Source organism: Gopherus flavomarginatus, chromosome 1 (assembly GCF_025201925.1).
Source record: "Gopherus flavomarginatus isolate rGopFla2 chromosome 1, rGopFla2.mat.asm, whole genome shotgun sequence".
Taxonomy (NCBI): domain Eukaryota; kingdom Metazoa; phylum Chordata; order Testudines; family Testudinidae; genus Gopherus; species Gopherus flavomarginatus.
Genome location: NC_066617.1, coordinates 310,196,554 through 310,222,612, shown reverse-complemented (window position 1 = coordinate 310,222,612; position 26,059 = coordinate 310,196,554). Strand labels below are relative to the sequence as shown.

At 40.2% G+C, this 26,059-nt stretch overlaps 1 protein-coding gene across 5 annotated transcripts in view; it reads left to right on the top strand.

Moving 5' to 3' along the window:
• The window catches only part of ENOX1 (ecto-NOX disulfide-thiol exchanger 1), a 536,222-nt gene that overhangs the window by 149,393 nt on the left and 360,770 nt on the right, over nucleotides 1-26,059 (top strand). For 4 of the 5 annotated variants that reach the window (XM_050948788.1, XM_050948749.1, XM_050948760.1 and 1 more), the window contains one exon: nucleotides 2,832-2,909. The exons of the other annotated variant lie outside the window; for it this stretch is intronic. The gene's annotated coding sequence lies outside the window, so the exon portion shown is untranslated. The remainder of the gene's footprint in view (nucleotides 1-2,831; nucleotides 2,910-26,059) is intronic. 5 annotated transcript variants of the gene reach the window in all.

Sequence of the window (26,059 nt, the reverse complement as noted above, 5' to 3'; positions counted from 1 at the left end):
CCCTGAGGATTCCTGTTAACTCTTATTAATTTTCTACTTTTTTTCCCAGTACAAATCAACATATTATAGGTTTCATGCCTCAAATATTGGGTAATAACATGAGGAAACCATGTTTCTAAAGCTAAGCTAGATATTTATTAAAAGAACTATTTAAAGAGATGCTGCAGCTTCAGCTACCGTTCAAGCTATGTACATACAGATTCACTTCCTCCAAACACTTCCCTCCTGCAACCTATGCTCTTGCCTCCAGGTTTCACGCAGTTTGATACACTGTATGTTGATGGTCAAGTTGGGTGAAAAATTTATTTGAAGTGTATGACAGAACTTCCTCTTGGATTTAGATAGAAAATTGTGTTTCATAACATGCTTTATTTCTTGCCAGCGATTGATTGGGTCATATTCTACTTTCAATTACGGTAACATAACTCTGGAGAAACACTACTGTAGTCAGTGGATTTACACCTGTTTTGTCTCATTCAGACATCTTTGTAACCTTTCTCATCGTCACCTCCCTGAGGACTCTCCCATGTGACCTCTGCTTTTTCCACTAACCCAACTCATAAATTATTATGTTTTTAAATAGCACTTAGGCTGTCGTAGCTGCTGCTAGCCTTGAAGATTTGTAGTGTTCCCTGTACTTTTGAGATGAAAAAAATTGGTTAAGTGACAGAAGAAATATTGCACTTCAAGATAAAACTACTTTTGTATTTCATTTTCTGTTCAAGTCATTCATATCCCTGTCACTAACCTCATTAGGTCAAGGGCTTGAGGCAGGGAGTGGGCATGACATTTTTGGTCATAGTGATCCATTCTTCAGTATCCGAGTATTTGCAAATATCTGTAATTTCAAAATTGAAATGAATGTTGTATTTATTCCACAGGCAAATATTATAAATACAATGTGTTATTGAAGTTTACATTCCTCTGGAATTCATAATTAACTGGCAACTTTCGGCAATTCAAACACACATGACTTGGCGCTTGTTATGCTGGATATATTAATGAATCTGCTAGTGCCAAGGCAGTTTCTTAGGATGCCATCCTTCTGTCTGTGAAGCAAATCCTACATTTTCAGAACGTATAGGAAATTCTATAAGCCAAGTAGTTGAAATAATAAAATAAAATTAATCAGGCACATATTAAATGTGAACCATGGAATGAAGCATCTGCAGCACTCAGTGGATGTCTGGATAACATACTTGCAGTGCTATTTTGCCAGCTTTCGTCTGGAGTGGTTCATCAGAACAGAACAGATGCTAGTGTGAAATAGGTCATTAAAGCAGCAGGGCATTAGAACAGAGACATTTCTTTTTTCTTGTAGCAACAGCTATTCCTTTTTTATTCACACCAATTATGAAAATGTTAGCCAAATCTGAAATATGAATGCATGTATTGTGACAAACTAATACTTGCAAAGGGCATCAAGGTAAAAGCTAACTCAGTGATGAAACTTCACAAAGCAGTCCTTTTATAATATAGATAAAGGAACCTTCACAATGCTCATGTAGGCTGTTTCTTGTTTTGTTTTCTGTTTTTTATGTTTTAGTATAGACGTTACTGAATGCCTTCTTGGTGGCAAATGCCCAGAAGCAGAGATGCTAATTCTCATGAGTTTCATCAGTCATTTCAAAGGAGAGGTCACACAGATAAGAAAAATGAACAGTACGCAGTATGTGAAGCAGTGACATTCAATGAGTCCTTGTCACTAGCAGCCATTAGCATGCAAGCCTGCTGTTATGTTTCAGTGCTTTATGTGCTTTTCTTGACCAGGCAGGGAGCCTTGGAGCACTGTAGCAGTTAGTACCAAGCAAGTTATTGTTTCTTTCTTGAATGCCTTATATTTTTAGTACCATTGAGATGCTTCTTTGTCCCCTGTGCATCTAAAATTTTAAAGAGAATCAAAGAATGTATAATTTATATCTTTCGCAGAGGTAGTGGAGTGACTCAGTGATATCTGTGAAGATGATTTTAAATTTCATGTCTTATGCAAGAGGTGATTTGTATATGAAAATTGTAAGAGTTGGCCTCGGGGATACCCAGATAATTATCCTTATAACAGTGGGTGTGGATTCCAGCAGGATTGTAGCTGAAAGCTATAGTGTATTAGATTTACCCTTGTGTATCATAGTTGCCATAATGGAAAACATAGCAACTGATGCGTCTTGGGGAATAGAATTTGTATTTTAACTCTGAATAGCATACACTGGAGATATGAGAAGGCAGGTTTTCCATGACTGTGTTGAAGAATTCATAAAAGGCTTAAGCATTTGTTTACCACTGAAATTCTTTCTGTCAGGTAAAAGAAAAAAAATTGTTTACTGATGTAGGGCAGGACCCATCACTACATCCTTTATCACGTAGCACAGCTCCACTAGACTATTTCTGGTTTCATCAAACTAAAAGCCTGGAAGTGCCATGGCTAGAAATAAATGTCTGCTGCTTTGATATGCTATATGTTTGAAAATGCCCTTTAAGATCTGTATAATAGACATTTCAAAGAGAATATCAATTGGTGCAGCATTCTTATTTTTACAATCCAGTTGTATGTATCCATTGCAGTTTTATCAAAACTGTTTTCAGTAGTGTTTTTAAAAACAACAATTTAATGTTATTTTGTATTCTCTTTTTTCTGAATTATAGTAAATAAACCCCTCTGAACTTGGACTTTCCAATATTTTAATGATCTTGCTGCTTCCATAGTTTAAGATGTTTAACAACCTCTATACCAGTGCTACAGTCAGCTTTTTAGCATTTAGTTCCTGAAGAAACAATGATTTTTTCCCCCTCTACTGGAGGTCATTGTTTTTAACTTTTGTTTCTTGATCTTATAGGACTGACCATGAGAATTTTTTATCTTCCTTCAGAAGTACGCTAATGGGGCTGCTGATAAGCAATCTGCTTTTGTAAAGGTCTGTAATTTATACTGAATCCCTGATTATTTCAGCATATACGTTACTGCATTGATTAGTATCAGAGGGGTAGCTGTGTTAGTCTGGATCTGTAAAAGCAGCAAAGAATCCTGTGGCACCTTATAGACTAACAGACATTTTGGAGCATGAGCTTTCATGGGTGAATACCCACTTCATCAGATGCATGTAGTGAAAATTTCCAGGGGTAGGTATATATATGCAAGCAAACTGGAGATAATGAGGTTAGTTCAATCAGGGCGAATGAGGCCCTGTTCTAGCAGTTGAGGTGTGAAAACCAAGGGAGGAGAAACTGATTTTGTAGTTGGCAAGCCATTCACAGTCTTTGTTTAATCCTGAGCTGACGGTGTCAAATTTGCAGATGAACTGAAGCTCAGCAGTTTCTCTTTGAAGTCTGATCCTGAAGTTTTTTTTGCTGCAGAATGGCCACCTTAAGGTCTGCTATAGTGTGGCCAGGGAGGCTGAAGTGTTCTCTTAAAGCTTTTTGTATATTGCCATTCCTAATATCTGATTTTTGTCCATTTATCCTTTTCCGTAGAGACTGTCCAGTTTGGCCGATGTACATAGCAGAGGGGCATTGCTGGCATATGATGGCGTATATTACATTGGTGGACGTGCAGGTGAATGAACCGGTGATAGTGTGGCTGATCTGGTTAGGTCCTATGATGGTGTCGCTGGTATAGATATATGGGCAGAGTTGGCATCGAGGTTTGTTGCATGGATTGGTTCCTGAGCTAGAGTTACTATGGTGCAGTGTGCAGTTACTGGTGAGAATATGTTTCAGGTTGGCAGGTTGCCTGTGGGCGAGGAGTGGCCTGCCACCCAAGGCCTGTGAAAGTGTGGGATCATTGTCCAGGATGATTTGAAGATCCCTGATGATGTGTTGGTGGGGTTTTAGCTGGGGACTGTATGTGATGGCCAGTGGAGTCCTGTTGGTTTCTTTCTTGGGTTTGTCTTGCAGTAGGAGGCTTCTGGGTACATGTCTGGCTCTGTTGATCTGTTTCCTTATTTCCTCGTGCGGGTATTGTAGTTTTGAGAATGCTTGGTGGAGATTTTGTAGGTGTTGGTCTCTGTCTGAGGGGTTAGAGCAGATGCGGTTGTACCTCAGTGCTTGGCTGTAGACAATGGATCGTGTGATGTGCCTGGAATGGAAGCTGGATGCATGAAGGTAGGCATAGCGGTTGGCAGGTTTTCAATATAAGGCGGTGTTAATGTGGCCATCACTTATTTGCACCGTGGTGTCTAAGAAGTAGACCTCCCATGTAGATTGGTCCAGGCTGAGGTTGATGGTGGGGTGGAAGCTGTTGAAATCGTGGTGGAATTTTTCCGGAGTCGTCTTCCCATGGATCCAGATGATGAAGATGTCATCAATGTAGCATAGGTAGAGAAGGGGCATGCGTGGACGAGAGCTGAGGAAGCGTTGTTCCAGGTCGACCATAAAAATATTGGCATATTGTGGGGCCATGCGGGTGCCCATAGTGGTGCCACTGATCTGGAGATATATATTGTCATCAAATTTGAAATAGTTGTGTGTGAGAATAAAGGCACAGAGCTCAGCAGGAAGGAGACTACAATACCCGCATGAGGAAATAAGGAAACAGATCAACAGAGCCAGACGTGTACCCAGAAGCCTCCTATTGCAAGACAAACCCAAGAAAGAAACCAACAGGACTCCACTGGCCATCACATACAGTCCCCAGCTAAAACCTCTCCAACGCATCATCAGGGACCTACAACCCATCCTGGACAATGATCCCACACTTTCACAGGCCTTGGGTGGCAGGCCAGTCCTCGCCCACAGACAACCTGCCAACTGAAGCATATTCTCACCAGTAACTGCACACTGCACCATAGTAACTCTAACTCAGGAACCAATCCATGCAACAAACCTCGATGCCAACTCTGCCCACATATCTACACCAGCGACACCATCACAGGACCTAATCAGATCAGCCACACCATCACCGGTTCATTCACCTGCACGTCCACCAATGTAATATATTCCATCATATGCCAGCAATGCCCCTCTGCTATGTACATTGGCCAAACTGGACAGTCTCTATGGAAAAGGGTAAACGGACACAAATCAGATATTAGGAATGGCAATATACAAAAACCTGTAGGAGAACACTTCAACCTTCCTGGCCACACTATAGCAGACCTTAAGGTGGCCATCCTGCAGCAAAAAAACTTCTGGACCAGACTTCAAAGAGAAACTGCTGAGCTTCAGTTCATCTGCAAATTTGACACCATCAGCTCAGGATTAAACAAAGACTGTGAATGGCTTGCCAACTACAAAACCAGTTTCTCCTCCCTTGGTTTTCACACCTCAACTGCTAGAACAGGGCCTCATCCTCCCTGATTGAACTAATCTCATTATCTCTAGCTTGCTTGCATATATATACCTGCCACTAGAAATTTCCACTACATGCATCTGACGAAGTGGGTATTCACCCAGGAAAGCTCATGCTCCAAAACGTCTGTTAGTCTATAAGGTACCACAGGATTCTTTGCTGCATTGGTTAGTATACTATCTGTTTATTACTTTTAGAGCATTGATATATATGAAATAAGTAAAAAAGTTATCATTTTATTCAGGAGGGGCTAGGTTTTGAGGGAGAGATGGAATTATTTTTATTTCTTGCAAAATTGTTAGGTCATATTCCATTCTGTTACACTGGTGTAAATCTGAAGTGACTCCATTCATTTCCCATTTCATTTGAGTTACTCCAGATTTACACTACTGTACTTGAAAAAAGAATTTGATGTCTAAGTAACTTGACCAGACAATAGTATTTTGTAGTATGTGGCAAAACCACATTATCTTAAAAGTCATTGTAGTTTATTGCTTGCTCCTGCCATTCCTGTGGTTAACTTGTGAGTAGTTTTGTAACTAACACTGCAGATGGTGCCAGGAATAGAAGAACAGGGGTTGGCAGAGAGTCAGTTGAACTATTTAAGCTTTTGGGCCATAAGGTGAGCTCTGGCTCATGGAATGTTTCAATATATTTTTTTAAAAGGTTTTGGATATTTTAAGAAACCGTAAAAAGACCAGCTTGTTGCATGTGAATTATGAGAATAATAATGGTTTGAGTCCTGAGGTTATAGTGTGGTAAGGGATGGTGAAGGGATCATATATTCTTGTCATATATAATTGAAGTCTAATAAATATGGCAACCTAAGACCAAAATAATTTAAAGAATAGAAAACACTGTAGTGCATCTCAGTATATTTTTAAACATAGGTAGGCATTCTTACAGTACTACGTTTTCTATAGATATTTGGTGGGAGAAGTTAATAGAAATCAATCTACCTATGAAGCTGCTTACATAACTGCCATCACTACAGTACCTGAGCACCATAGACTTCAATTGAAGTTGTATTGAACCTAATAACAATTTCTAAAGTGAATATTTACATCCAAAATATGCCCTATTTATTGAGTGTGTTTATTTTGGGATGGATGTTTAAAGGTATTTATGTAACATCTGACTTTGTGCTTGAGACAGCACTCTTCGTATTGTCAATTTCACTGTTTCCTATGTATATAATTATGTAGTTACAGAGGGAAATTTGCTTGTAAACACAAATGATAGCAGGGGGACTTGGACAGGTGTAATACCTGAAACTACTTTTAATTCATTTTTTAAAATTGACTACATTTGAAGTTGAGTGTCTTTTTAAGAGGGCTCCAGATCTGAACGACCTCTAAGGTAGTTTGGAACCAGATCTGAACTTCACACAGCTTTTACATCTATAATGGAATGAACAAAAATCCCAGATCTGGCCCATTTGAAACCGAATAGATACAATGAATTTTATGTCATTGTGTAATGGAAAGCTACATATTCTGAATTTGGACTACTCAGAGAAAATTGCATCAATGATTCGTGTCACTCTCAGGCTTTACAAATTCTTTACTTCTTTCTTGCAAGCTGTGACCATGATATTCCCTGGGGCAAAACTTGCGTTTTTGTTTTTGAGGAGAGAAAAAAAAGTGCAGACACTGAAAAGGATTCAAGATAAAGGGAGAAAACTTGCTGCTAGTGTTGGCATTTGGAATGTAAATCCTTTATTATTAACTGTGATTTTTATAAAATCTGGCATTCCAGAGTTGCCTAAGAGTGACTTCGGGTCATGGTTCACTAAAGTCTTCGAAGAATTATGGCTGAATCTGTTTAACAAAGTGGTTGGGATTGTATATTCTTTTACCTGTGTGTCTGAAACATTTGGCACAAATTGAGACAATGATTATTGTGCAAATGGGGCAAGATTAGTCCTTTGTTTAAAGACACATTTTAAGGAGGGAAGAGCTCATAGGTTCATTGTTCACAAGTCTGATTCTTGAAAAATAATGGTTTCTGATTTATATATAAATTAGGACTATTTAGATTAGAGAGTGGACAAAAGAATTGAGATGATATACATATATTAAAATCATAAGTGGCATAGAGAAAGTGGTTTGAGTACTCCTATATACACCTTTCTTATCATTCAAGAACAAGGGACAACGAATGACATTAAAAGGCAAGATGTTTAAACTAAAAAAGAAATACATTTGTACACAGTTACTGAGGCAAAATGTTCAGTAGGATCTTGAAAAGGGTTAGACATTTATGTGAATAATTAGAGTATCAGCCGCAATTACATTATTTTCACTAAACATTTATAAGGCATATCAACTTACATACTTTAGGACATAATTCAATCACCCACTGCCTAGGTTCAGGAAGAAGCTTCTGTAATATCCATGTTGTTGTATAATTGTCCATTATGAGGGTTATACACCACCTTCTGGTACTGCCTGTGGTGGGAGAGAGGATGCTCCACTGCATGTATCATTGATCTGATCCAGCATGACAGTTCCTGTCTTTTATGTTTAATTGCACACTTTTGGTATTTTTTTCCTACAACTATTTTCCCTCTTTCTGCACAGGTTTTTTTTCTGCATTCAGTATTTTTATTTCCTGCTTGTGATGCCTCTCACATTCTTTCTCTAAGCCTCTTTTCACTTTCTCTTCCAGATTTTTTTCTTTTTCAGTTTGCTTCTTATTTGCTGTTGGAATTTCCTATTTCCCCTCTCGGTGTTTATCTGCAGAGGACACATCTACCCAACAGTCCTTCTGTGGACATTCTAAACTCTACCCATGATATTGCTATGGCAAAACATGTTTTGATTTTAGGGGAGAAAAAGTATAAACATTGAAAACAATACAGACTAAAGAAAGGAAACTCATTACTGTGCTGGAATAGGAAAATCTTTTTAATGCACTTTTCCCCCCATCTCTGAGTTGTGTTTCCCTCTCCCTCACTTCCTCTTGTTCTATAGCTTTCTGCCTTTATCTCATTGCTTTCTCTTGGTTTTTCATTCTGAATATGCTCAGATTGACTATAATCCGGCTTCAAAATAGAACATTGAGTCTAGTGAATGCCACTCGGTTGTTGGTGAACTCAGAACAGATTTAGGAGCAGCAGGCCTTCTCTAATATAATGAGATGCAAGCATGAAAATACCAATTTCACAAAGGCCGGGGAGGGCAGTTTTCCTACAGTAGTGTAAGCATGGCAACCCACTACCTTCGATCTTCCTTCCAGAGCCATGCATATATCTAGTATGCCCTTCTGCTCTCATACATTTGGAAATATATATGCTTAAAAAACAGGGTTTGTGTACATCACAACTTTAAACGCAGATCTTCAGGGTCACCAGCCTCTCTTCTTTCACTGGTCGCTGCAGGGCTTTTCGGGACGGCTGCTCACAGCTCAGTTCTCCTGCTAGAGGCTGCAGGAATGATGGAATGGCTACTCATGCAGGATGTTAGTAACTTTGCAAATATGAAGCAGGGGAAAGTAATGCATTAAATAGAGAGGAGTGGAGGGAAACAGGAAGAATTTGCAAATTCTTCCATCAACCTACTCACATCTATATCAGGGGTTATGCGGACCTATCTGCAGTGCTCAGGGTATGACATTGTTCATAGCCATGAGTGACATAGCTAGGTCAATCTAGTTTTTAACTATAGATCAGGCCGATGATGCAAATTGTTCTAGAATCGGATTCCTCATTGGTCATACCTGGTGATCAGTTCCCTCCCATTTCAAAGGTGGCTGTTAGTTCAAATATCTTAGCCAATCTCAACTATCATGGTATCACAGAAGAAAGGCTGTCTCTAAAGTAGGTTGGACAAAAGCCATCAGTGCTCACATGCCACATTGATGAGCCTATATAAGAACCAAGAAAGAGAATTACCCCTGCCAGAATATAGAAGCCAGTGCAGTTTTAGTAGCCCAGGTATAATGTGTTCTCTGTGAGCAATGCTACTAAGTAAGCAGTCAGATGCATTCCACACCAGCTAAAGTTTCACAATTATTTTATTTATTTTCATTTTGTTAATAAAAAGGATGCCTCAACAAAGCATCTGATGCCCAGCCAATTATAGCTTGCCTCTGTCGCTCCTCTGTGCCCTGCCATTGGCCTCCTGGCGCTGAGCTTCTCACGTCCTTCTCTCTGTTTCCTCCGAAACTCCTGTCGGAGGAGTTTTACCCGGGCCTACTGTTCCCTTGTCATCTGTCCCAATTGTTCGTGCAAGGCCCACTGTACCTCCCACTGTCTCTCCTGGTTCTCCCAGACAACCTGGAGCTCCGTCTCACGCCGCTCCTGTGTCCTGCCAGTCCCCCTCTCTTGGGGCCCTGGCACTGGAACCCAGCCAGGGACAACACAAGAGCCTTCTGCAAAGAATACCTCCCTGTATTTGGGATCCATCACCCCTTTGCTTCCCTGCTTGGCAATAGTCCCAGTCCTTGCCTTGCCCCTAAGAGTCCCCTCGTATCAGAGTGGACCGCACATGCCCACATTCTCCAACACCTTGTAGCATGGTGACAACTCACTGGTGCGCTACCTCCTGCTGGTTGTCCAGGGAATTAGGTTTTCCAGCCTTGGAGTGCCCTCTGCTGGCCGGTATCCCACATGCCTCAGGCCCCCATGTCCCTCCTAGACCCCGGTGCCCCTTTACCTTGGATGGTGCCCCCTGGCAGTACTCTCACTCTCTGGGTCTCCCCACCCAGGGGAACCCCCAAACCTCTATCCCCACCTTGCCTCAGTGGCTACTGCCAACCATCGTCTAGCCCCTGCTCACTGGGGCAGGCTGCAATCTATAAACCACTCATCATCGGTAATGGGAGTTTGGACCTGCTGCCTTTCCTAACCCTGGGCTGCACCTGTGCAACCCAGTACCTGCTTTGGGCCTTTAGCCAGGCCTGCAGCCTGGGGAATCGCCAGGCTGGAGCTCTGCTGCTCCTTTGCCTTTCCCCAGCCCTGCTTTACCTCAGGCACCCTGCTCAGCTCCCAGGTACCCAAGTCCTCCTCTCTCCATTGCTAGAGAGAGACTGCCTGAGTTGCTGCCTCATGGCCCTTTTATAGGGCCAGCTGTGGCCTGAATGGGGTGTGGCCCCAGCTGTGGCTGCTTCCCCAATCAGCCTAACCTATTGGCTCCCCGGGGCAGCCCTTTCCCAGGGCTGTTTTAACCCCTTCCAGGCCAGAGCGAGGTAACCACCCTGCTACAGTAGCATAAAACATATTCCAGTTATGTCATATTTACATTCGTAAGCATATTCCATAAAGCATTATGAGGTGCAACATCACAACTCCCTCAACCAAAGGAACTGATATTGCCTTTGACATATCTTACTGATTCTTCCAAGCCGCCACCATCATCATCATCTCAGTTTCCTGAGGATGGAGCTTCTTCCAGCTCATTCTCATCTAGGCTCCAGTCTGAGCTAGTTTCCAACTGGGACCCTGAACTACATCATCTGATTGGGTCTAAATAGAGACATAGAGGTGGCTGCCATCAACATATTGAAAACACCACACCTAATGCCTCATAATGCTCCCCTGTATATGTTTTGAACAGAAAGAGTGACAGAATGGCACTGTACAGCACCCTGCTCACTTGAAAGCTTTTTGGAAAGTGAAGCAACTATCCTCAGCTATTCACCAGTTCTCTTTGAGAGAAAAGAATGGAGCCACTGATAAGCAGCCATGTCCACTCTCTCCAGGGTCTTCTGGTGAGTCAACAATGCCTCATAATCAATGATATCGAAGACAACTGGTGATCTAATAATACCGGCATTCACATTTGGTCTTCATCCATCGTCGGGGGAAATCATCAACCAGCTGAATGAATTCAGTTTCTGCACCAAACCAGAAGTTTTCAGAGATAGCTCTAGGTAGAGCATGCTGCAATAAGCCAAAATGAAGGTGAGAAAAACATGCATTACTAGGGTGAGTTCAGTATCTGAAAGGAAAGGTAGCAACCTCGCATCCAAGAAGATGAGAAAAAAGCAGTCATGGTCATTGCTACTCTCTGAAATATCCAAAAGCAGCCGTGGCTCCAATAAGACCCTTGAGTTACAAATGTGAGAAATGAAAGATGGTCTAGCTCCCTCAAACATAGCAGTGTTATGAAAAATCTTTTCCTCTTTCCTACAAAAAATCCATCCCAACATTGGAAAGTGCAAATCCTTTCTCTTTTGCTATTTATCTAAAAAAGTGCAAAAAAATTGGTAGATTTAACATTAAATGTGCCATTGAAAGTCACTTTACTGAAGTGGAAGAAGAGAACATTGAGTTGGATGATCTTATAGTGGCTACATTTGCAATTCCATTGCATTAGCAAAACTATGCTGTGATGATAGTTCCAGCAACCCTTTGGCATCAGCTTCATTCAGGAGCAATCTCTGTTCATCCCCAACACTCAAAAAGTCTGCAAAGTTCCATCTATGATTATATCATAAAACAGCCATAAGACAAAGACTTTGATACGAAAGTTGGGAACTACTTCTAGGTTATCAACATCTCCTTCAGTGTTGTACAAAATGAACATTTTAAAGAAATGATTGAATCACATCTCCTGGGATGTACTGCTCCAGGCAGATATAGATTCCTGGGATCAGTTATTAGCAGCTACAAGTGGAGACACAGAAGGGAAAAAGAATGTAGAGCTAAAAAGAATCCATATCAGCATTTAATGCAAGATGGTTGTTTGGGAAAAACAATCCAAGCATTCAGGGAATAATGAATTCCTACTTAATGTTATTGATTTTATGTCTGACCACAGACTACAGTGTCCAAGATGTCTTATAAGAACACTTTGAGAAGTGGGACAAGAGTTTGGCTCAGACACAAAAATAAAATACAAAAGGTGGGAGAATGTATCATGTGCAGTCACCCTAAAATTCACCTGTCTGGGTATTCAGCACACTATTAAAAATTCACTGAGAAAATCATAATGCATAGCACCCTGAAAGTATATTATGGAGCTTGAAAAGTTCTTCCAAAGCCACCCTCTGCCTGCTTGTCATGTGAAAAAAGGAGATTGGTGACCCCAGTTTCCAAATTACATGATGTAATTCTCAGAAAGATTGTGTCTTTATATTTACATCCATCTAGCATAAGGATTTTGACATTTTGCACTGAGTAGGAGAGACGTTTGACTGAAACACGACACACAATGTACAGAGCAGGACTGCACAAAAGTGCATTAAACTTACGAGAGCCATTAAAGAGGAACCTGACAGATAACAGGCTGATGACACTATTGTCACAGTCTCCATGGAAATCTGGCTTGATGTAATTAATAAAGAACTTGAGTTTGGAACCAAAGGCACACTTATTCTGAGAGGCCATGGAACCTTTCCATTTCTTAGCTAATGAGACTGATTCCAAATACAAAGGTCCTAAGCTGAATCCAGTAGAGGGGAGAAGATGAAATATGACTGCTTATTCATAAACTTGAGTATTGGTATTCTTGTGTTTTTGCTTACAGAATTGCAGCCTTTTCATTTTGGGAAGAAAAATGTGTTTCTTTTATATTTGGGGGATAAATATGCTTACGAAATGCATTGCACTGTTTTGTCTCTTTCATTTAGTGAAACCTTTCGTGAGTTTGGCTTTTATTTTGGAGAGGGAGTGTTCTTCTCCACACTGACTTGTGGGGTTTTTGCGGGGAGCTGGGAGTTGGGGAAAATTACAGCAGCCTTGCTAGAAAGGGTTTCAAAGATAAACTCTGTTTGTTCTAGTTGTTTTCCATGGCCTGTCAGCATTATCTGTCTCTTATCCTGGGTGAGGTTCTGCAGACCAGTTGCTATCAAGTTTTCCTCTCCACCAGACATGAGGAAAGTCAATCAAATGAATTATCTGGGTTCAGTGAAATAGAGACCTAGAGCTGGATGTCTTCTGTATACAGAAAGAAGCACAGTCTGCACTGCTTCAGTATTTCCCTAAGACGCTCATATTTACATAGAACAGGAGGGTGACATTGAAAACCTTTGATGCCTCACAGGTAATAGGATATACATCAGACAGTATGATCAATTACCAAATATTACTCTTTGGGTTTTCTCAGAGGATAAAAAGAGAAAAACCAAATGAGTATTGCAATGTCTCTATCTCTTACAATCTGCAGCCATGTCAACAGTACCTTGAAGTTAGTGATGTCAAAGACAAAAGTGTGTCTACACGGACAGTCAGACTAGTATATTCAAAAGTGGGAATCTGTCTTAGGAGCACAATTCTTATTGAAAGTTTTGAAAATTCTATTCAATCTTTTGTTGCCAGAAAGAGGATGTTGAACAGTGAGACCAGCCCAGTCCAAGTACTGGACCTAGGACTAAAGCCAGTTTGATAAGTGTCAAGGAAATCTGAGTATGTCAGATGTTGCTTGGTTACCACCTTTTCAGTAATTCACCTTTCACCTCTCCTCAAAATTAGGCAGATTTTAGGGAAAACAATAATTGGAATAATTCTCAGTTTCAAGACATTACTGTTTGAAAAAGCTGAACAATTACTTCTTTGAGATGCTGTCACCATGCCCTCCAGAAAGAAAGAAATGAAAGTGTTTTCCAATAACAGACCTGATATCTCCCTCCTAGAATTTATCAGGCAAGAAACACATTGATCCAATTTGCAGGTTGCAGCCTGAAGGTCCCTAAGCACATCTAAAACCTCAGTGTGTGACAATGGCTTAAAGTTAGAGAAGACGCTGCATTTGGTCCCTGGCATTTGTCCCACGGTGCAGGCCACCAATCCCATTACAGTCTGAACAGCCTTGTCCATGAAGTAGATGAAACTTCCTCTGCTTCACTGGTCAGTTTCTCTCTTGTTTATAGGCAATTCTACTGCCTCTCTCCCCTTCTTTGCTATCATGCACTAGCTCAATGCTATAATGTTCGGGTTGCAAATACTGCATGGAAATGTTTAAATCCAGGCCAAAACATTTTTAAAAAATCATAGAAATCTTTCTGTTGCTCTTAGGTTTTGTAGTATGTTGTCTTCCAAATTTCTCTTAAGACAAAATTTTCACTTAAAAAGACAGCGTCAATATGATTTAATTTCCTTGTCTGCTTTTTAAAAATCACCTGAGTATTTAAATTGACGTCTTATCCCTCTCAGAAAGCCTTGTTGTAATGATTCATTATGCTTTACCAGCAATAATGAAACAAAAATTAGTATAAAATCATTTGGTTTCTGATTGATTTAGAGTTAGAAGATAATTCCTCCTTTGTTGTTAGAGACAAGTTTAAAAGGGCTACTATGGCAACCAAAATTAATGACAAACATAGAGGCTGTTAATCATGCAGACTGAATGGAATAAGAAAAGCCTTAATCTTTACTGAGCCCATTTAATACCATCCCAATTATTTGTGTGAAGAGTTAGTAGGTGCATCTCTCTAACGAGTGGCTGGCACCACTGACCTCACTGACTAGAAAAAATGAGGTTCATGATACAAGGCAGAACCTTTGTGGTGGGTCTTACCCCTGTTGATAAGATGGGGCATGATCCATGGGTTTTGGATTATGCTCATAATTGGCCACTCCCATCTTATTATTTGTCAAGTGCTGATAGTGTGCTTAGTGCTGTGTTAGACACAGAAATAAAGACAGTTCTTGCCCCAAAGAGTTTACAATCTACAAGGCAGACAAATGCCAGGAAAAAAGGTACTGTGGGATCCAGGCAACCATGGTATCATAGGGTATGTCTACACTGCAGTAAAAGACCTGTGATACTGAATCTCAAAGCCCGTGTCAATTGACTTGTGTTTGCAAGGCCCAGGCTGCAGAGCTGAAAATAGCAGCGTAGACATCCAGGCTCTAAAACTGGGCAAGGGTGAAGGGTCTCAGAGCCCAAATATCAACACTGCAGTTTTAGCCGCGCAGCCCACGCCCTGCAAGCCTGAGTTAGTTGACCCAACCTCTCAGACTCAATGCTGTCATTTTTTCTTTTCAGAATAGACATACCCTTAGACTGCTTTTTAAAATATAATTGGAGGCAATAGTGATGCGATGTTGATGTGTGTTAATGATCCTGATGTGACAGACAGGACAGCGACACCTCTTCGTAGAAAAGGAGGAGTCTTCAGGAGCCATGCAACCAATTAAATATATAAACAAATGCTTTTATATTACCAAAGAGGGCCTCTTATGTGCTATAAAGCAAGATTGATCTATTTTCTGCCGCGTGAGAACTGGCCAACAAACTGATTCTAGACATGCTTTGTGGACATGCTGGTCTGTTATCCTTTTGGAAGAAAATACATCCATAGACAGAATTTAAAGTATGCAACATAGATTAACTGTTCACTTTTATCTGTGCATTTATCTCAGGGCTCCAGATGTATGGCTGAATCCCATATGGTCAACACCCCATAAGGTTGACAACCATATGGCTGAAAGCCTACCTTGCCAGAAAATTGATGGGGGGGGGGGCGCTGCAAGGGCGGGGTTACATATCTGCAGGTTGAGTGCGGAGAGGAGCTGTCATCTAGCAACATGATGCTGACTCTCCTCTTCCTTTGAGGCAGAGGTGTCAGCTTTCCAGCCATATGGTTGTTGATCTTATAAGGTGTCAGCTCTATGGAATTCAACCATATGAAATACAAAGTGACGAATCAGAAAGTACCCACTTTGATTTCCATAACAAAATTCTTAACTTTAAGTCAACAAGGAAAAAGTTTCCAATGCTGTGATAGAGATGAAAAGCATCAGCTTAAAGAGCTAAGTAGTACTCACTCTTTTACAGCAGCTCTTCAATAAAGATCTAAACTCAGCCTGACTAAACAAAGCTATAGATTAGAATATTTACTGCACATTGTGTAGTATTTTGTCTGTAGGCCCTTTATGTTCAATAGGCACACAGGCATCTGTTTTATTTCACCCTTCCTCAGTAGGCTGAGATATTAATCCAATAACTGAAGGATTAATTATATGACACAATAATAGATAAATGACATATGTAATACAACCCCAAACCACTGTTGCAGTTATGGTTTTTCATGTGTACTCTATTGTGGTTAATAGCAATACATAAACTTGTGACTCCATGTTGTTTAATCTGTTGTGGCATATCTAACTCCAACACCTATTGCCTATCTGTTGTCAGTGTGTCATCTACTGGACTAAATATATAGATCAAAATCCTGCAGTCTATACTCAGTCAAAACTCTCACCAGTGTTAACTGGAGTTTGCCTGAGAATGAGTGCAGGATTTGGCCCGTGGGAACAAGAGAGCTAAAAGTCATTGTGATATCCAAACTGTGAACATGTGATGTTTTGTTTATTTTGAATATGGCAAGTGTGTTTGAAAACGTTACAGTCCCTAAAATAGCCTTTAGAATGTTTCCTCCCTTCCCTCCTCTACCAGAAAAACATGTCAGATATTTGAAGATAATATAGGTGGATGAAGAAAGAAAATGTTATGATTAGTTGGAAATGGATTATTTTCAGTATAATAGTTAGAATACCAGAGACCGCCATGCCCTCACAGCACTCCCTTAGCTTCTGCCACCTATGATATCTATACTAAACACAATGTCATCGGTTAGCTACGGTGGTGCAGGTTCATACATATTTACCAATTTGCAAATTATGCATGTGCAGCTCTGAACAGAGCTGTTCTTTCTTTGTCTTTCTGCTTTTCTTCCTTCCCTAATGATTCAAACTGCTTCCATGTCTGGCCTCAGAGGGCTGTATTCTGAGCTTGTAGTTTCCTTTGTGCACCAATTAGGTCTTTAGCATTTACATTACAATTTTATTTGCTGATTTGGGAGCATCCTTTTTGGTAGAATGAGATTTTCTTCATCCTGCAACTGTTCTTTGATATAATGATTTATTAAGGTACGAGGAGAAATATTGATCCTGCTAATAGCTTCTGCCTTGCCACATAATGCTTTGCATTTTACTCAGCTGAAAGGGCCATATTCCTTCGCTCATCATCTGATTGACCATAAATGCTTTGGCCTTTCTCCAGCAATTATCACACTTACCAAAGCAGTGGGTAAAAGTCAAGTATTTATAGACTAATTAGAGAAGTCAACATGTCCAAATAGTATACTTTACATAACACAAGGAATCATTAGCTAGTGGTGTGTATGAAATTAGGGAGCAGTTCTATACTGTTTAAAAGCAAATTTAGCAAATTCATAATTTTTGTATGTACATTATTGATTAGGCCTGTCTTTCATGGGGAGTTATACCCTACAGCTGTGATTTATTAATGGCATTTATGCTTATATTTCATTGATATTTTCAGTTGTATTCTCTCTCCTGTATCCTCACCTCCTTTTGAAAAAGCTTTCCAATGTTATTGCCTATAGAAAGATGGTGAAAGATCAGTTGGAACTGATTCCTATTGTGGTTTTCACTATTCAACTTGGAAAGTGCATTATTCCTTTAGTAATGGTAACAGCCATTGGTAACCGCCTCTATTGCAAGGGGGAAAAAAAAAGACAACTACATGAAAAATATAGAACAAAGCTTATTTTTAAATGACAACAGTCCACACTACTTTATTCACCAAAATGAAGTCAAATGCTCATTACTTCTGAAAACCAGGTCGTTGGTGTCCCGCGTTGGGAGCTGAAAACCATAGACATAAAATATTGATGGATACTTTTTTGAAAACATTGTCTTAACCTCTTCTTTACCTCAGTTTCACCTCTTGTAACTTGGCATATTAATACCTACCACTGAGGGATATAGTGAGGCTTAATTATTAATTAATGTAAAAGGTGGCAAATTAAAAACTAATAATGTGATTTTTATCCCACACAGTGTGTAATTAGACTTGGAACTCATTGCCTCAAGATGTTGTTAAGGCTGAGAATTTAGCAAGATTCAGAAATGGATTGATTGTTTATATGGATAATCAGAATATCCAGCTATAGTAATTAATGCTAATGTAAGCGGGGGAATGGTCCCGCTATTGTGGGGAACTTTCCTGGCTTCTGCACTACCCCGGTGAAGTGGGCTGGCGGAAGGATCTGAGTCCTCGCTCCCACTTCCTTTACCCAGAGGCCTCCCTGCCCTTGAGGACTCCCCTTCCACTCTCCTGTCTCGCAGAGTCCTCGTAACCTCAACAAGGCTGGGCTCAGGATTCCTGGGAGGCTCAACCCCCAATCCTGCTGTGGTCACCCAGGACAGGGGCTAGGGTGTCCCTACTCTGGGGTACTCTCTTTGCACTGCGCACCTCCCTGACTCATTGATCACATCATACAATTTAAAGCAAATACAAGTTATTTAATTAACAATTAATTTTAAAAAAGAATAAGGAAAAATGGGAAAGGTTAAAGGAAAACACATCACCCTGCTCTGTAGCAGAGAACATTACAAACAGTCTCTCTGGAATGTCAGGGCACTTCACAGTCTGTTCCTTGTAGGTCCCAGGCCTCCTTTTCAGGCCCTGGCTGTGCCGCAGGGATGCTGCGGGTTGGACACTTGCTCTGGCGGTGGCCACAAACTCACAGGCTCTGGGTGGCAGGACCCTTCTCCCCAGTGTCACCTCTGCTCTGTCAGGGTTATGATCCCCCTCCAAGTCTGGCCTGCAAAGCCTCTTGGCTGAGGCGTCTCCCTGTGCTGGGCCCACTGCCCAGCGCCCCCCTCGCTCTCCCCAGCTGCTCACCGCACCCACCTCCGGACTGCTCCAGCCCCAGCTCCACACTGCCTCAGCACGGCTGCTGCTGCTGCTCTGCCTCCAGCTCTCTGGGCTGCTTCTCCGGCCTCTCTGGCTCCAGTTGCTACAGCTCTGCTCCCAGGGCAGGTCTGCTCTGCAGGCTGCTTCTGTGACTCTCTCTCAGCTCTCACCTGGTTCCTGGGCTGCTTGTCTGGCCCCCTGGCTCTGGTTGCTGCAGCTCTCCTCCCGGGGCAGGTCTGCTCTCTCTGGGCTGTGCTATGACTTTTTGGGCTGCAGCTCTGCTCCTAGCAGCTTAGCTTGGGCCCCTACTCCATCTGACCCAGGCAAATCCAGCTCACACGGAGAATGGGACCCACCCTGGCCTTCTGTCTCTTTGATTAACCTGCCCGCCCTGTCAATCAGGCTGACCTGGAGCATTGGGCTCTCGCCATTGTTCCTGAGGACTGTTAGTCTCATGGTCCTGATTTGCCATCGATCCCTCCCTTTTTAGTGCTGGGAGCTAGCAACCAAACACCCCCACTGAATGTTAGTAAGGGGATAACAGTCTCCTTATACTAACAAAAAGACTAGATGAGATATAAGCCTCATGCATCAGGGTTTTAGCCAATCTTTAACTATTAAAGGTTAGGAGCAGACCTAGTGCATATAAGGGGCCTATTATATATACATATCTACTGTAGGATACTTTCATCTTCCTCTGAGACATCTGGTGCAGTCTGGACCTCTGGTCTGATCTGAGGTGGCAGTTCCTGTGTTCCTCTATTCTAAAATGATCTGAGAACCTCGGTGGGAAAGTTCTGTGGAAACGTAAAGCATTATTACTGTCCCAGTTGAAGTTTCTGTTTATAAACACACTTTTAACACCCAATTTAAATACCAGATGGCATCTCTCTCTCTCTCTCTCTCTCTCTCTCTCTCTCTCTCTCTCTCACACACACACACACACACACACACACACACACACACACATGCTTTTTTAATGGTGAATTTAATATTTGTGGAGACGGTCAGAGTGACAGCACTGGACAGTGAAATGCTTCACTCACAAAACATGTACAACACAGGTGGCTGCAACTGAAGCTCCACTGCCTAACCCCTGTGCCTTACCTCTGACTTGAAAGTAAATGCACCTCATTATTCAGTCCTGGCAGCCTCTGCTAAGCAAGTGCTAAGCAATGAATAACTTATTTGACAAGTGTTTTCTGATTCTTTTACTGTTTGCTAGCTATTTGCAAACAAATCATGAAATTTCAAGTGTATTCCTTATTCGTAGGGTTGTTCAGTGAATAATTCTTTTATTATTTTTGAATAGCAAATATCTCCATTTTGTGCTGTCTTGGTTGGTTATCGGGTTGATTTTCTCCAGTTTGTGGTTTTTACTGGGAGTATGCAGTTCAAAATTTGCTTTCAGTGAATATTTTTAAGCTTCAAATTGAATTGTTTCCACTATTCTGTCTGTTCTGTTGCCAGCAAAGGTGCCGCCTAGTGCCAGTTGTGATGGTATAATTTGTTATGTTCTTAATTATATGTTTAGGAGTTGGTTTAGAGACCGCCAACTCATTTGACAATAAGACACCAAGTATCTGATGCTTTTGGTTACCATTGACCCACAACTGATTTGAACTAGTGAGACCAGATCCTCAGATTGTCTAAATCTGCTTAGCTAATCATTGATGTCTGTAGAGCTGTGCTGACCTGTATCTGCTGAGGATCTGCCCCATGAGCTGGAGGTGATTCAGGCTATTCCTGAGTTATGTTACTATGTTACTGCATCGGAAATGGATTTTAAGCAGTAGAAATGAGAAAATATTTTATTTTAAACTGTTCTCTTGGATGTGTTCCAACTTTTCCGGGTACTTTAACTGTTGAAGTGTCAACAAAGTCTCAGCATCTAACAGGAGGAAGGAAGGGGCAGGAAAGGGAGGGCACGTCTGCACTGCAGTTAGATACCCGCAGGCTGCGGCTGGTCCATTCTGGGCCTGGGCTAAGGGGCTGTTTAACTGTGGTGGCGATGTTGGGGCTTGACCTGGAGCCTGGGCTCTAGAACTCTGCAAGGTATGAAGGTCCCTCAGCTTGAACATCTACGCCACAAGTAAACAGTCCCTTAGCCGGAGCCCTGCGAACCTTAGTCAGCTGGCTTGGCGAGCCACAGATTTTTAGTAGACATAGCTTGAGAGGAGGGTAGATTTGGCAGAATAGAGGGAGCGAGTAGACATATAGAGAAAGATGATCATTGACATATATGGAAGGGAAAGAGAGCAATATTTATGTGAATTTGGAAGAGGCTTTATGGGTGATTTTGTACTATGGAAGATGGACTACAACTGTGTGGCTTCCTCTTATCAATTTCAAAATATCTAGAACTTGTTAGGCTGCATGATTTACATTATAGCCAGCCCGGTTATATCTATGATACTGTATTCCCCTTAAGGCACCTGATACAAAACCCACTGAAGTCAATTGATAGACTCCCATTGACTCCAGTGGATTTTGGATCATCTCATATTCAAGGTTGTCAATAGATGCTTCTGCATTTTATTTCTTTAAGTTATGATATCCTCTTCAAATGCTAATTCATAATCTATGTATTATTATTTATGATGAGTGCACTCAATAATTCAATTCTCATCATTTAAATCAATGCTTCACAAATGACTCTGCCTTGTCAGATTTTAAGATCAAGTAGCAGATCCAAAATTGACATAATATAATTGAGAACAACAAAATCACATCGGTAGGTCTTGACCCTGCAAACACTTACGGGCACAAGTAATTTTACACATGAGTTGCTCCCTTTGAGCTCATTGGGACTAAGTGCTTGTGTATAGTTGCTCATGTGTGTTTGAAGAATGGAGACAATAGAATATATTTTATGTTTAAATCAAATTATTTTATATTCACCATATTTTCAAATGAAACTAATATATCTGATGCCTATCTGGATGTTTATTAAAAATATTATGTAACTGTCAAAAAGAGAAAATTGCTATTGAATCAGAGGACTCGCAATGCACAATTTTATGGACAATTTTTCCATCAGGATATTAAGGTAAAACTGTAACTGTGCTTATGGTACCAGATGCAATCTTAATTTGTATACACAACATGCAATCATCAGACCTTATTAAATATATATAAACTAAATTTGATTAAATTGTAATTTAATTTTAAAATATAAACCTTTCATTGTATGCAATGGCTTTGGTATTTAAGAAGGTCAGTCACTTCCTGGGGGATAAATATGCCATATAATCCTGTGAAGATAAGCAAACCCATATGACTCATTTTATTGCTCCATCATGAAGTCTTAATATGGACAAATGTCAACTGCTTTCTGTGTGAATGTTGTGTCTGCAAGATGATTTAAGAAATATTACTCCTTGGGAAGATGCTGTGTTCATATATAGCTTTATTGAAAAGAGGAAAAAGAAACTAATAAAATGCCTAAGCATATGTTTTTAATATTTTAAACATTAAAAAATTATCCAAGGTTCTCCTTTGAAACAAAATGTAGAGAACTATCTTGAGGCTATTATAAGTGTGTTTCTTAAATATTGCACAGATAATCACTGAGGTTTCAATGTCTGAAGTGAGTATAGGTTATGATCTAGTGTCTGAAGACCATTAACTAACATCTGCTAGTAGCTGGAAAAAATGGAGAAAAAAGTACCAAATTTTAACTCTTCAGTTATTAAATAACCCTTCTTCTATAGTACTGTTAGTAATGAAGAGAAAATCTTGGTGAAGTCTAAAGTTCCTATTTGTACCTAACTAAAATTAGGTTGTTCTTTGTCATTCATAGTTGACCTAGAGAAATCACTTAGTTTTTCTTATAAATCAGAAAGTGGTTGTTATGCTTTTTTGTCTTGCATCTTTTAAATGGCCTCAGGCAGCCATGAAGGCTTTCAGGCAGGAACAAGTGTGTTTTGGTCTGCGGGCCATCAGCAATGGCTTCTCATGCATTACTTTACTCTGATATTGTAATTTTCATTTAATGTGTTGAACATTCTAACTTGGAGCCAGATTCTGATACCCTTACTCATGTTGAGTAGCACCATGTGTTTCAATGGGTCTGTTCTTGAAGCAGAATACTATTCAGTGTGACTAAAGCATTTGGAATCTGTCCCTTAATGAGAATTTCTGGATATGAGATATGCCAATCCAGGACTTGTTCCGTTTGGTTATATAGCTTTGTTTGGCAAGAGGTTAAGAGTTCACATAAATCAAATGGAAGCTGGAGAGTGCTACTCATATAGGCTGTATTCACAATATATACATTCACTGTCTTCTATTTTCTATTTATGAGTAATTCTTACACTCACAAGTTTTTTTCCACTGATCTCATTGGGCTGCTTGCATGAGGAAGCTTTGCTTTAGAAAGGAAGACTACAGATAGAAGTGCATCATAGTACATTATGGATGACGTTTTCAAAATAGGGACATCCTATTGAATTCTGCTGTGTCATCACTTAAATGTTCACTTCTTCATGAGACGTATTCTTGATTAAAATGTAACACAAGCATTTCCTTCAGACCTATGTTATTTCTGTCCTGACCTGGATTTAAATTCAACAGTTTAAAATAAGTTTAAATAAAGATGGTGAAATAACATCAGCTGAATTGTTTCAGTAGGGTTACACTTAAAATAAGTAATTTCCTTTTATCTCTGTTCTCCCACGTGTAAAATGAGGATAAATAATATTTACCTATCTCACAGCGTTGTTATGAACATTAATTCATTATTGTTATAAAGCACTTTGAGAACCTTGGTTGGAAGGCACTATTGAAGTACAAATTGTGATATTTATTTATTTAAAGGTGAAACACTTTCAAAACCCTTTGATTTGCAAAGTGAACATGAATGTTTAGGTTTACTCAGAAGCGCAGAGGTGAAATCATTATTGCGTAGCCTTTAGGATTACTAAGTTAAATTGTCCTTAACAAGTGCTATAAGCCAAATGCTTCTCTTGGCTACATGGACTGGTGACTCTGGATATCTGATTGTCCCCATGCATCGTTTCTTATGGGTAATTGAGAAATCTGCAGTTGCTTGCGTGATTCACGGTGCTGTGGTCCAAAGAGAAAATGGCTTCTGGGAAGAATGAAAAGAAATGACAATACCTGTACATTTATGTTTACATTATCACAGAAACAGAAGTCAGAACATTTAAAATTCTGTCTGACGTTATGGGCCAGATCCTCAGCTGATGGAAGTAATCAAAAACAATGAAACTACTCTGAGTTAAAATAGCTGGCGCTCCGTCACTCCATCTTAACTGACATGCTTCATGTAAGAAAAAAGACACCACAGAATGGATTAAAGGGTAGATTGACTTTTTTTTATTAAGTTGAAAATCAAGTAAATATATTAAGAATTAGTTTTAAATTAACCTTGGTCAATTAATTTATTAAAATATCCTTTTTGTCTATTTGTGTGTATTTATTGCTTTTGAAAATTGCTACCAGCACCACCAAGAAAACTGGATTCCTTTTTAAACCACAACTCTAGTAAAATATGGGCCAAAATATTGTGACCTTCCCTCCACTGTCCTACTAATGTGCCTCAGGCTTAACGGAGAAGGCCTACCCAAAGGTGGTTCACTTTTATGTGGACCTGGCCAATTCTTCATAATCATCAAGCAACCCTTCACTTACTTTTTCTTGGGAATCCCTCCCTCTTCTTAATCCTGCCACCTTCAGTGCTCCTCATACCAACAACCATCCTTCGAATTGAGTAGGACTAGATGGACTGCCCCTTTGGAGTGCTCCAGTATGTGCTGTGAAATGTATTTTGGAAAACATTAATGTGCAGGCATAAAATACTGTGTTTCTAACTTGACATTTTATATGCATATATAAAATGCCAAATCAGTAACACACCATATATTTATATATATAATCACCAGGCATTGTCAGGCACCACTCCACTTTATGGACCAAAGTTTATTAGAAACAAACATGGGAACTACTGGTTCTGAATTTTATTAGTTTTAAAGAGATGTTAGAGACTACAAACTTCTGTTTTTGTGTTTTCAGAGTTGTGTAATTTACCAGTGTCATAATCACATTTTTTCATTATTATAGAGAAGGAGAAAACTGCCCTTGGCCTGTTTTCATACTGAACACAATTTTATGGTGGTATTATAAACCCCTTGGACCTAGGGATTTGTAAATTCAAAGGTACATGCAACTTTGAAATGTACAGTTTCTGCATTGTTGTTATCATAAATATGGGCCATAAGGCAAACATCTCCTCTGAACCAGATTGGATCAAGCATCATTGCTGAGAGTCATTTACTTTTTCCTCATGCTCTTCCTCTGAGCATCTGGTTCTATACTTCACTCTTCTCCATTTCAAGGTTATGTTTTGTTCCAGTGCTGGAGTTAAGGAATTGTCACATTCCAAGGGGAATCTGTTTTATTATTTAATCTATCTTGCTGTAGGTTGCTGCAGCAAGTAGCTTCAGTAATCCATACTGATGAGTTGTCCCCTCTCAACATATGGCTGACAGGTAGACTTACAAATGAGGGAAAAAAAATCTGCCACAAGGGATCACTGCTGCTAATGCACGTAGGAACTCATTTCTGCCCTGCTTCATTAAAGAGCAGATGCTGACATGTAACTTGCCTCAGAAGAGCTTTTATTCTTCAGAAGATACCTAAGAAAAGGATGAAATGGAGAAATAAGAGAGCTTTTACTAACTTTTCTGCCTACAATGGCCAGCTACCCAGATAATGAAGGTCCTGCATGCCTAAAATTCTTGAGGTTAGACTTTATCATTATATAACAATAAAGCTTTGGCTGATGCACTTTTCAGACAGAGTTTTCAGGGCTGTAGCAGAAAAAGGAATTGTTAACCTATCTGGTAAATAGGTTTCTGTGAGAGTAATGAGTATAATCTCTCCAGTAATTCATACCTTACCACTTACTATTATACCATATAGCTGAATGATGATAGTGGTTTCTGTTACTGTCTTAATTCTGGGTCTCTCTCTCCCGTGGTCCCCGTGTGCACTAGCAGCAGGGACCTCTTTTGGTGATAGATACTTCTCCCTTCTGCTTGTCTATCTGCTTGTCAATCACATGTAAACAGAGGCATGAATCTTGTTAGCATGGATTAATGGAGACCCTGTTACGTTTTGCAGGTAGGGTTCTTCTTGAAGT